This window comes from Nannobrachium achirus, assembly GCF_963921795.1.
Source record: "Nannobrachium achirus genome assembly, chromosome: 10".
Classification (NCBI taxonomy): Eukaryota; Metazoa; Chordata; class Actinopteri; order Myctophiformes; family Myctophidae; genus Nannobrachium; species Nannobrachium achirus.
This window is the reverse complement of record NC_137819.1, coordinates 67,338,381-67,349,467: the sequence shown is the minus strand read 5'-3', so window position 1 is coordinate 67,349,467 and position 11,087 is coordinate 67,338,381. Positions and strand designations below refer to the sequence as shown.

Sequence of the window (11,087 nt, the reverse complement as noted above, 5' to 3'; positions counted from 1 at the left end):
CACTTCAGATACAGTATTACTGTAGACTGTAATTCAATCTGCTCCTTCAGAATAAAACACTTCAGATACAGTATTACTGTAGACTGTACTTCAATCTGCTCCTTCAGAATAAAACACTTCAGATACAGCATTACTGTAGACTGTACTTCAATCTGCTCCTTCAGAATAAAACACTTCAGATACAGCATTACTGTAGACTGTACTTCAATCTGCTCCTTCAGAATAAAACACTTCAGATACAGCATTACTGTAGACTGTACTTCAATCTGCTCCTTCAGAATAAAACACTTCAGATACAGCATTACTGTAGACTGTACTTCAATCTGCTCCTTCAGAATAAAACACTTCAGATACAGCATTACTGTAGACTGTACTTCAATCTGCTCCTTCAGAATAAAACACTTCAGATACAGCATTACTGTAGACTGTACTTCAATCTGCTCCTTCAGAATAAAACACTTCAGATACAGTATTACTGTAGACTGTACTTCAATCTGCTCCTTCAGAATAAAACACTTCAGATACAGTATTACTGTAGACTGTACTTCAATCTGCTCCTTCAGAATAAAACACTTCAGATACAGTATTACTGTAGACTGTACTTCAATCTGCTCCTTCAGAATAAAACACTTCAGATACAGTATTACTGTAGACCAGCGCTACTCAACCCGCGGCCCGCGGGCCGCATGCGGCCCTTTCCGCATGTCTGTGCGGCCCGTCATGATCATGCCAATAAAAATAAGATTTTTCTAAGCCTGTCAAAGTTAACGCGTAACGCAAAACGCGGTGATGTTTGAGCCTCCGTGCACTCCGTAGGTAGGGATAAGAGTCAGGAAGCGAATGTAGTCAATGCATAGAGCACAGCAGTGCGGAGATGCAGGCGGCTACACTAGAGCTATATATAGTACAACGAGACAGACAAATCTGCGGAGATTTTGCAGCAGACAACCACAGTCGGGCTCACTGGAGTGGAGACGCATGACGGTCGTGCGATATATGAACGGTCGCGATCGTCATGTTTCAGGCTAATGAAGACGTAGCCCTTGTCTGTGCTTGTCTCTGCCTCCGCTGCTTGTCTCTGCCTCCGCGACTCCGCCAGTCAGGACAGACAGTGCAAGCATGAACAGATCGCGCAGCAGCCAAGGAACTATGCTTATTACCACAAATCTCCTCCAACGAGCTGCTGTGTTTTACAAAGCTCAAAGCATCAAACTGTTTTACAAGTACAGTGCATCTGAGGCTGAGTTGAACTGTACTTGAGTTATTTTTCCATACAATAACTCTCTTCACCAAAAATAGCCGATCTACAAGCTCACAATGCATCTTGTGGTGAGCTTGTAGATCGGCTATTTTTGGTAAATGTCCCCCAAGAATAGGGATGCTGCGGATTGAGTGATTGAATAATAAGTATAAACGTTTATTTATTTAAAATTGTCCTATTAATGAAAAGGAGTGTTAGTGGCATGACTCATGAGAAAAAATACCTTTACATTGCCAAAGTTCACTAGCCTTGCATACCCAGACACAGGGGGGGTTACAAAAAGATTGAACCAGATCTGTTCATTTTCACTTAACATTTTGTGAATAAAGCCTAATTTGATAAAAATTTCAAATGTCATCAATTTCATCATTCCATCCATGACAATCTTTTGGTTCAATGAGGTTTGGCCTGGCTTATATAAATGGAAATGTGTCTGTTTTCTGTGCGTTTCCTTAATTATTAGACTTGTCATGAAGTGTGTTACAAAATCAATGTAAACGTCCAAAATAGGACCGTCATTTTTAGCTTGCGGCCCTTTGGACTTTTGGTATTTTGCTGAGTGGCCCCTGAGCCATCTCAAGTTGAGTAGCCCTGCTGTAGACTGTACTTCAATCTGCTCCTTCAGAATAAAACACTTCAGATACAGTATTACTGTAGACTGTACTTCAATCTGCTCCTTCAGAATAAAACACTTCAATCTGCTCCATACGCCAGGAGATACAGAAGCATTAAGAATAAAACATATGGCTTCAGAGTAGGGCATTCAAAAGTCGACTTCATTACACAAGTAAACTCCCACCAGAGAAAGTAAAAATAAAAAAATCTTTCTATTGTGAAAATAGCAGATCTACATGCTCACGAGGCGTTGTGAGCAAGTAGATCTGCTATTTTCACAATTTCTGCCTCTAATATTTTTGACAATTTGGCCAATATTTAAAATGTCCTGAAATTATCACTTTATAAATGTGCAGATACCCTCTATACACTTAAACTTTATGTTGGTTTGTTTACTGTTGAGTGAGAAAACAATGTTTCACATTAAGTTAATCATCTGTGGACCCCCCAAAATAACTGGGGTGGTCGTGTGTGATGTGATGACGTCATCAAACGATAAAGTCGACTTCAACTCAACTTTTTACTGAGTCGAGTCGACTTGCAAAAATCACAAGTCGTTAAAGCCCTACTTCAGAGATGCTGGACCTACTGTACCTCTTAGTTGTTAGACATCTGAACGTACACTATGCATTACAGGACCTACAGTACCTCTTAGTTGTTAGACATCTGAACGTACACTATGCATTACAGGACCTACAGTACCTCTTAGTTGTTAGACATCTGAACGTACACTATGCATTACAGGACCTACTGTACCTCTTAGTTGTTGGACATCTGAACGTACACTATGCATTACAGGACCTACTGTACCTCTTAGTTGTACAGGACCTACTGTACCTCTTAGCTGTTAGACATCTGAACGTACACTATGCATTACAGGACCTACTGTACCTCTTAGTTGTACAGGACCTACTGTACCTCTTAGCTGTTAGACATCTGAACGTACACTATGCATTACAGGACCTACTGTACCTCTTAGTTGTTAGACATCTGAACTTACACTATGCATTACAGGACCTACTGTACCTCTTAGTTGTTGGACATCTGAACTTACACTATGTATTACAGGACCTACTGTACCTCTTAGTTGTTGGACATCTGAACTTATACTATGCATTACAGGACCTACTGTACCTCTTAGCTGTTAGACATCTGAACTTACACTATGCATTACAGGACCTACTGTACCTCTTAGTTGTTACATCTGAACTTACACTATGCATTACAGGACCTACTGTACCTCTTAGTTGTTGGACATCTGAACTTACACTATGCATTACAGGACCTACTGTACCTCTTAGTTGTTGGACATCTGAACTTACACTATGCATTACAGGACCTACTGTACCTCTTAGTTGTTAGACATCTGAACTTACACTATGTATTACATGACCTACTGTACCTCTTAGTTAGACATCTGAACTTACACTATGCATTACAGGACCTACTGTACCTCTTAGTTGTTAGACATCTGAACTTATACTATGCATTACAGGACCTACTGTACCTCTTAGCTGTTAGACATCTGAACTTACACTATGCATTACAGGACCTACTGTACCTCTTAGTTGTTAGACATCTGAACTTACACTATGCATTACAGGACCTACTGTACCTCTTAGTTGTTACATCTGAACTTACACTATGCATTACAGGACCTACTGTACCTCTTAGTTGTTAGACATCTGAACTTATACTATGCATTACAGGACCTACTGTACCTCTTAGTTGTTGGACATCTGAACTTACACTATGCATTACAGGACCTACTGTACCTCTTAGTTGTTACATCTGAACTTACACTATGCATTACATGACCTACTGTACCTCTTAGTTGTTGGACATCTGAACGTACACTATGCATTACAGGACCTACTGTACCTCTTAGTTGTTACATCTGAACGTACACTATGCATTACAGGACCTACTGTACCTCTTAGTTGTTAGACATCTGAACTTACACTATGCATTACAGGACCTACTGTACCTCTTAGTTGTTACATCTGAACTTACACTATGCATTACAGGACCTACTGTACCTCTTAGTTGTTGGACATCTGAACTTACACTATGCATTATAGGACCTACTGTACCTCTTAGTTGTTAGACATCTGAACGTACACTATGCATTACAGGACCTACTGTACCTCTTAGTTGTTAGACATCTGAACTTACACTATGCATTACAGGACCTACTGTACCTCTTAGTTGTTACATCTGAACTTACACTATGCATTACAGGACCTACTGTACCTCTTAGTTGTTAGACATCTGAACGTACACTATGCATTACAGGACCTACTGTACCTCTTAGTTGTTAGACATCTGAACGTACACTATGCATTACAGGACCTACTGTACCTCTTAGCTGTTAGACATCTGAACTTACACTATGCATTACAGGACCTACTGTACCTCTTAGTTGTTAGACATCTGAACTTACACTATGCATTACAGGACCTACTGTACCTCTTAGTTGTTACATCTGAACTTACACTATGCATTACAGGACCTACTGTACCTCTTAGTTGTTGGACATCTGAACTTACACTATGCATTACAGGACCTACTGTACCTCTTAGTTGTTAGACATCTGAACTTACACTATGCATTACAGGACCTACTGTACCTCTTAGTTGTTAGACATCTGAACTTATACTATGCATTACAGGACCTACTGTACCTCTTAGTTGTTACATCTGAACTTACACTATGCATTACAGGACCTACTGTACCTCTTAGTTGTTAGACATCTGAACTTACACTATGCATTACAGGACCTACTGTACCTCTTAGTTGTTAGACATCTGAACTTACACTATGCATTACAGGACCTACTGTACCTCTTAGTTGTTACATCTGAACTTACACTATGCATTACAGGACCTACTGTACCTCTTAGTTGTTAGACATCTGAACTTACACTATGCATTACAGGACCTACTGTACCTCTTAGTTGTTACATCTGAACTTACACTATGCATTACAGGACCTACTGTACCTCTTAGTTGTTGGACATCTGAACTTACACTATGCATTACAGGACCTACTGTACCTCTTAGTTGTTAGACATCTGAACTTACACTATGCATTACAGGACCTACTGTACCTCTTAGTTGTTACATCTGAACTTACACTATGCATTACAGGACCTACTGTACCTCTTAGTTGTTAGACATCTGAACTTACACTATGCATTACAGGACCTACTGTACCTCTTAGTTGTTAGACATCTGAACTTACACTATGCATTACAGGACCTACTGTACCTCTTAGTTGTTACATCTGAACTTACACTATGCATTACAGGACCTACTGTACCTCTTAGTTGTTAGACATCTGAACTTATACTATGCATTACAGGACCTACTGTACCTCTTAGTTGTTGGACATCTGAACTTACACTATGCATTACAGGACCTACTGTACCTCTTAGTTGTTACATCTGAACTTACACTATGCATTACAGGACCTACTGTACCTCTTAGTTGTTAGACATCTGAACTTATACTATGCATTACAGGACCTACTGTACCTCTTAGTTGTTAGACATCTGAACTTACACTATGCATTACAGGACCTACTGTACCTCTTAGTTGTTAGACATCTGAACTTACACTATGCATTACAGGACCTACTGTACCTCTTAGTTGTTAGACATCTGAACTTACACTATGCATTACAGGACCTACTGTACCTCTTAGTTGTTAGACATCTGAACTTACACTATGCATTACAGGACCTACTGTACCTCTTAGTTGTTAGACATCTGAACTTATACTATGCATTACAGGACCTACTGTACCTCTTAGTTGTTACATCTGAACTTACACTATGCATTACAGGACCTACTGTACCTCTTAGTTGTTGGACATCTGAACTTATACTATGCATTACAGGACCTACTGTACCTCTTAGTTGTTGGACATCTGAACTTATACTATGCATTACACTATGCATTACAGGACCTACTGTACCTCTTAGCTGTTAGACATCTGAACTTACACTATGCATTACAGGACCTACTGTACCTCTTAGTTGTTACATCTGAACTTACACTATGCATTACAGGACCTACTGTACCTCTTAGTTGTTAGACATCTGAACGTACACTATGCATTACAGGACCTACTGTACCTCTTAGTTGTTGGACATCTGAACTTATACTATGCATTACAGGACCTACTGTACCTCTTAGTTGTTAGACATCTGAACTTACACTATGCATTACAGGACCTACTGTACCTCTTAGTTGTTAGACATCTGAACTTACACTATGCATTACAGGACCTACTGTACCTCTTAGTTGTTAGACATCTGAACTTACACTATGCATTACAGGACCTACTGTACCTCTTAGTTGTTGGACATCTGAACTTACACTATGCATTACAGGACCTACTGTACCTCTTAGTTGTTACATCTGAACTTACACTATGCATTACAGGACCTACTGTACCTCTTAGTTGTTAGACATCTGAACTTACACTATGCATTACAGGACCTACTGTACCTCTTAGTTGTTGGACATCTGAACTTACACTATGCATTACAGGACCTACTGTACCTCTTAGTTGTTACATCTGAACTTACACTATGCATTACAGGACCTACTGTACCTCTTAGTTGTTGGACATCTGAACTTATACTATGCATTACAGGACCTACTGTACCTCTTAGTTGTTAGACCTCTGAACTTACACTATGCATTACAGGACCTACTGTACCTCTTAGCTGTTACATCTGAACTTACACTATGCATTACAGGACCTACTGTACCTCTTAGTTGTTACATCTGAACTTACACTATGCATTACAGGACCTACTGTACCTCTTAGTTGTTAGACATCTGAACTTACACTATGCATTACAGGACCTACTGTACCTCTTAGTTGTTAGACATCTGAACTTACACTATGCATTACAGGACCTACTGTACCTCTTAGTTGTTAGACATCTGAACTTACACTATGCATTACAGGACCTACTGTACCTCTTAGCTGTTAGACATCTGAACTTACACTATGCATTATAGGACCTACTGTACCTCTTAGCTGTTGGACATCTGAACTTATACTATGCATTACAGGACCTACTGTACCTCTTAGTTGTTAGACATCTGAACGTACACTATGCATTACAGGACCTACTGTACCTCTTAGCTGTTGGACATCTGAACTTATACTATGCATTACAGGACCTACTGTACCTCTTAGTTGTTGGACATCTGAACTTACACTATGCATTACAGGACCTACTGTACCTCTTAGTTGTACAGAGGTACAGCTGAACAGCTGCGTTCAGCAGCTGTTAGATGCAACTGAGTCTGTGTGTGTGTGTGTGTGTGTGTGTGTGTGTGTGTGTGTGTGTGTGTGTGTGTGTGTGTGTGTGTGTGTGTGTGTGCGCGCGCGCGTGTGTATGTGTGTGTGTGTATTATGTTGAATATAAACGTGCACCATTGGTTAATGTGCATGCATGCTAACATATTGTTAGATGTGTGTACAGACATGTGTTGTTAGATGTGTGTATACTAGGGCTTTAACGACTTGTGATTTTTGCAAGTCGACTCGACTCAGTAAAAAGTTGAGTTGAAGTCGACTTTATCGTTTGATGACGTCATCACATCACACACGACCCCCCAGTTATTTTGGGGGGTCCCCAGATGATTAAATTGATGTGCAACATTGTTTTCTCACTCAACTGTAAACAAACCAACATAAAGTTTAAGTGTATAGAGGGTATCTGCACATTTCTAAAGTGACAATTTAAGGACTTTTGAACACTTCTAAAATGACAAATTAAACATTGTCCAAATTGTATATACCGGTAGAGGCAGAAATTGTGAAAATAGCAGATCTTTGTGAGCATGTAGATCTGCTATTTTCACAATAGAACCATGTTATACCAAATGTAATTTTAGCGATGTAATATTGGATCATTCCATCCTTGACAATAAGCAATCCTACTGTTTGAATGCTGTACACATGGAGCACAAATAATGATAGAAAGAAATACAAAGGATTTTTTGTTCAACTTTGACTTTCGACTTTCTCTGGTGGGAGTCGACTTGTGTAATGAAGTCGACTGAGTCGACTTGTCCACTTTTTTGTTAATGCCTTGGTGTACAGACACATGTGTTGTTAGATGTACAGGGGCGTCACAAGGGGGGGGGGGACGGGGACTGAGTTACTAGGGCCCAATGTGGAGGGGCCCTAGTAACTTTAACTATTGAAAAATAGCAGATATACAATGTCACAGCGCTGTTAGCTTGTATATCTGCTATTTTTCAATAGTTAACATTCATGAATGAATCCTTGTACCCAGGATTCATTACATTCACCCATTCACACACACACACACACACACACACACACACACACACACACACACACACACACACACACACACACACACACACACACACACATTCATTACATTCACCCATTCACACACACATTCATTACATTCACCCATTCACACTACATTCACCCATTCACACACATTCATTACATTCAGCCATTCACACACACATTCATTATATTCACCCATTCACACACACACATTCATTACATTCACCCATTCACACACACATTCACCCATTCACACACACATTCATTACATTCAGCCATTCACACACACATTCATTACATTCACACACACACATTCATTACATTCACCCATTCACACACACATTCATACAGTGATGTCAGAGGAAACCATGCTTGGCACCAACCTGCTCACCAGGAGCAGTTAGGGGTTCAGAGTCTTGATAATTAACACCAACCTGCTCATCAGGAGCAGTTAGGGGTTCAGAGTCTTGATAATTAACACCAACCTGATCATCAGGAGCAGTTAGGGGTTCAGAGTCTTGATAATTAACACCAACCTGCTCATCAGGAGCAGTTAGGGGTTCAGAGTCTTGATAATTAACACCAACCTGCTCATCAGGAGCAGTTAGGGGTTCAGAGTCTTGATAATTAACACCAACCTGCTCATCAGGAGCAGTTAGGGGTTCAGAGTCTTGATAATTAACACCAACCAAGGTTCAAGGTTCAAGGTTGTACTTTATTGTTACGTCTTTTGTACAGGTACATAAGAGTAAAATTTGTTTTTGTTTGGCATCCTTCAGTCAAAGCAGTCGTATATCAAAAAAAACAATATAATAACAGCAAACCACATCTAAAAATAATAATAATAATCTAAAAAGGAGTGCAAAAGGCAAAAAGAGCAACAGTAAAAGAAAAGAGCATCCTCAGATGTACATGTGCAAAAAGTTTGGCATATTCTATACGCCAACAGCATATTTTTCCAGTAGTTGCTACTGTACTGTACTTAACTTTTGTAAACATCTTCACAGAGTGTTCTATGTGCAACAGATTAATATATTCAACTTCACAGTATGCATTTATGTACAGTAGGTGCAATTCAACTTCACAAGGAGGGAACGTAAGGGGTTGGGGGCTGGGGCGCTAGCGATTCCTTTTTCCCTGGATCTTTCTCGTTTTTGACAGTTCGTTCATGTGCCTGACTGTTCGTGGAAAGAAGCTCTTTTGCAGTCTGTTGCTGGTAGCTTTGAGACTGCGTAAACGTTTTCCATGAGGCAGCATCTTGAACAGACTGTGGTTGGGATGGTGAGAATCTTTCATGATTCCACAGGCTTTGTTGACACAGCGCTCGTCGTACAATGCTTGGATTGGGGGGAGATCGCATCCACTGATGCGTTCGGCTGTCCGCACAACCCTCTGCAGGGCCTTGCGATTGAGGTCAGTGCAGCTGCCATACCAGGCAGTGAAGCAGCCAGTCAACCTGCTCATCAGGAGCAGTTAGGGGTTCAGAGTCTTGATAATTAACACCAACCTGCTCATCAGAGCAGTTAGGGGTTCAGAGTCTTGATAATTAACACCAACCTACTCATCAGGAGCAGTTAGGGGTTCAGAGTCTTGATAATTAACACCAACCTGCTCATCAGGAGCAGTTAGGGGTTCAGAGTCTTGATAATTAACACCAACCTGCTCATCAGGAGCAGTTAGGGGTTCAGAGTCTTGATAATTAACACCAACCTGCTCATCAGGAGCAGTTAGGGGTTCAGAGTCTTGATAATTAACACCAACCTGCTCATCAGAGCAGTTAGGGGTTCAGAGTCTTGATAATTAACACCAACCTGCTCATCAGGAGCAGTTAGGGGGTCAGAGTCTTGATAATTAACACCAACCTGCTCATCAGGAGCAGTTAGGGGTTCAGAGTCTTGATAATTAACACCAACCTGCTCATCAGAGCAGTTAGGGGTTCAGAGTCTTGATAATTAACACCAACCTGCTCATCAGGAGCAGTTAGGGGTTCAGAGTCTTGATAATTAACACCAACCTGCTCATCAGAGCAGTTAGGGGTTCAGAGTCTTGATAATTAACACCAACCTGCTCATCAGGAGCAGTTAGGGGTTCAGAGTCTTGATAATTAACACCAACCTGCTCATCAGAGCAGTTAGGGGTTCAGAGTCTTGATAATTAACACCAACCTGCTCATCAGGAGCAGTTAGGGGGTCAGAGTCTTGATAATTAACACCAACCTGCTCATCAGGAGCAGTTAGGGGTTCAGAGTCTTGATAATTAACACCAACCTGCTCATCAGAGCAGTTAGGGGTTCAGAGTCTTGATAATTAACACCAACCTGCTCATCAGGAGCAGTTAGGGGGTCAGAGTCTTGATAATTAACACCAACCTGCTCATCAGGAGCAGTTAGGGGTTCAGAGTCTTGATAATTAACACCAACCTGCTCATCAGAGCAGTTAGGGGTTCAGAGTCTTGATAATTAACACCAACCTGCTCATCAGGAGCAGTTAGGGGTTCAGAGTCTTGATAATTAACACCAACCTGCTCATCAGAGCAGTTAGGGGTTCAGAGTCTTGATAATTAACACCAACCTGCTCATCAGGAGCAGTTAGGGGTTCAGAGTCTTGATAATTAACACCAACCTGCTCATCAGAGCAGTTAGGGGTTCAGAGTCTTGATAATTAACACCAACCTGCTCATCAGGAGCAGTTAGGGGGTCAGAGTCTTGATAATTAACACCAACCTGCTCATCAGGAGCAGTTAGGGGTTCAGAGTCTTGATAATTAACACCAACCTGCTCATCAGAGCAGTTAGGGGTTCAGAGTCTTGATAATTAACACCAACCTGCTCATCAGGAGCAGTTAGGGGGTCAGAGTCTTGAT

General features: G+C 40.8%; 1 protein-coding gene across 4 annotated transcripts in view; it reads left to right on the top strand.

The window, feature by feature from the left end:
* The window catches only part of thrb (thyroid hormone receptor beta), a 104,088-nt gene that overhangs the window by 58,746 nt on the left and 34,255 nt on the right, over positions 1–11,087 (top strand). The gene's annotated exons all lie outside the window — the stretch shown is intronic.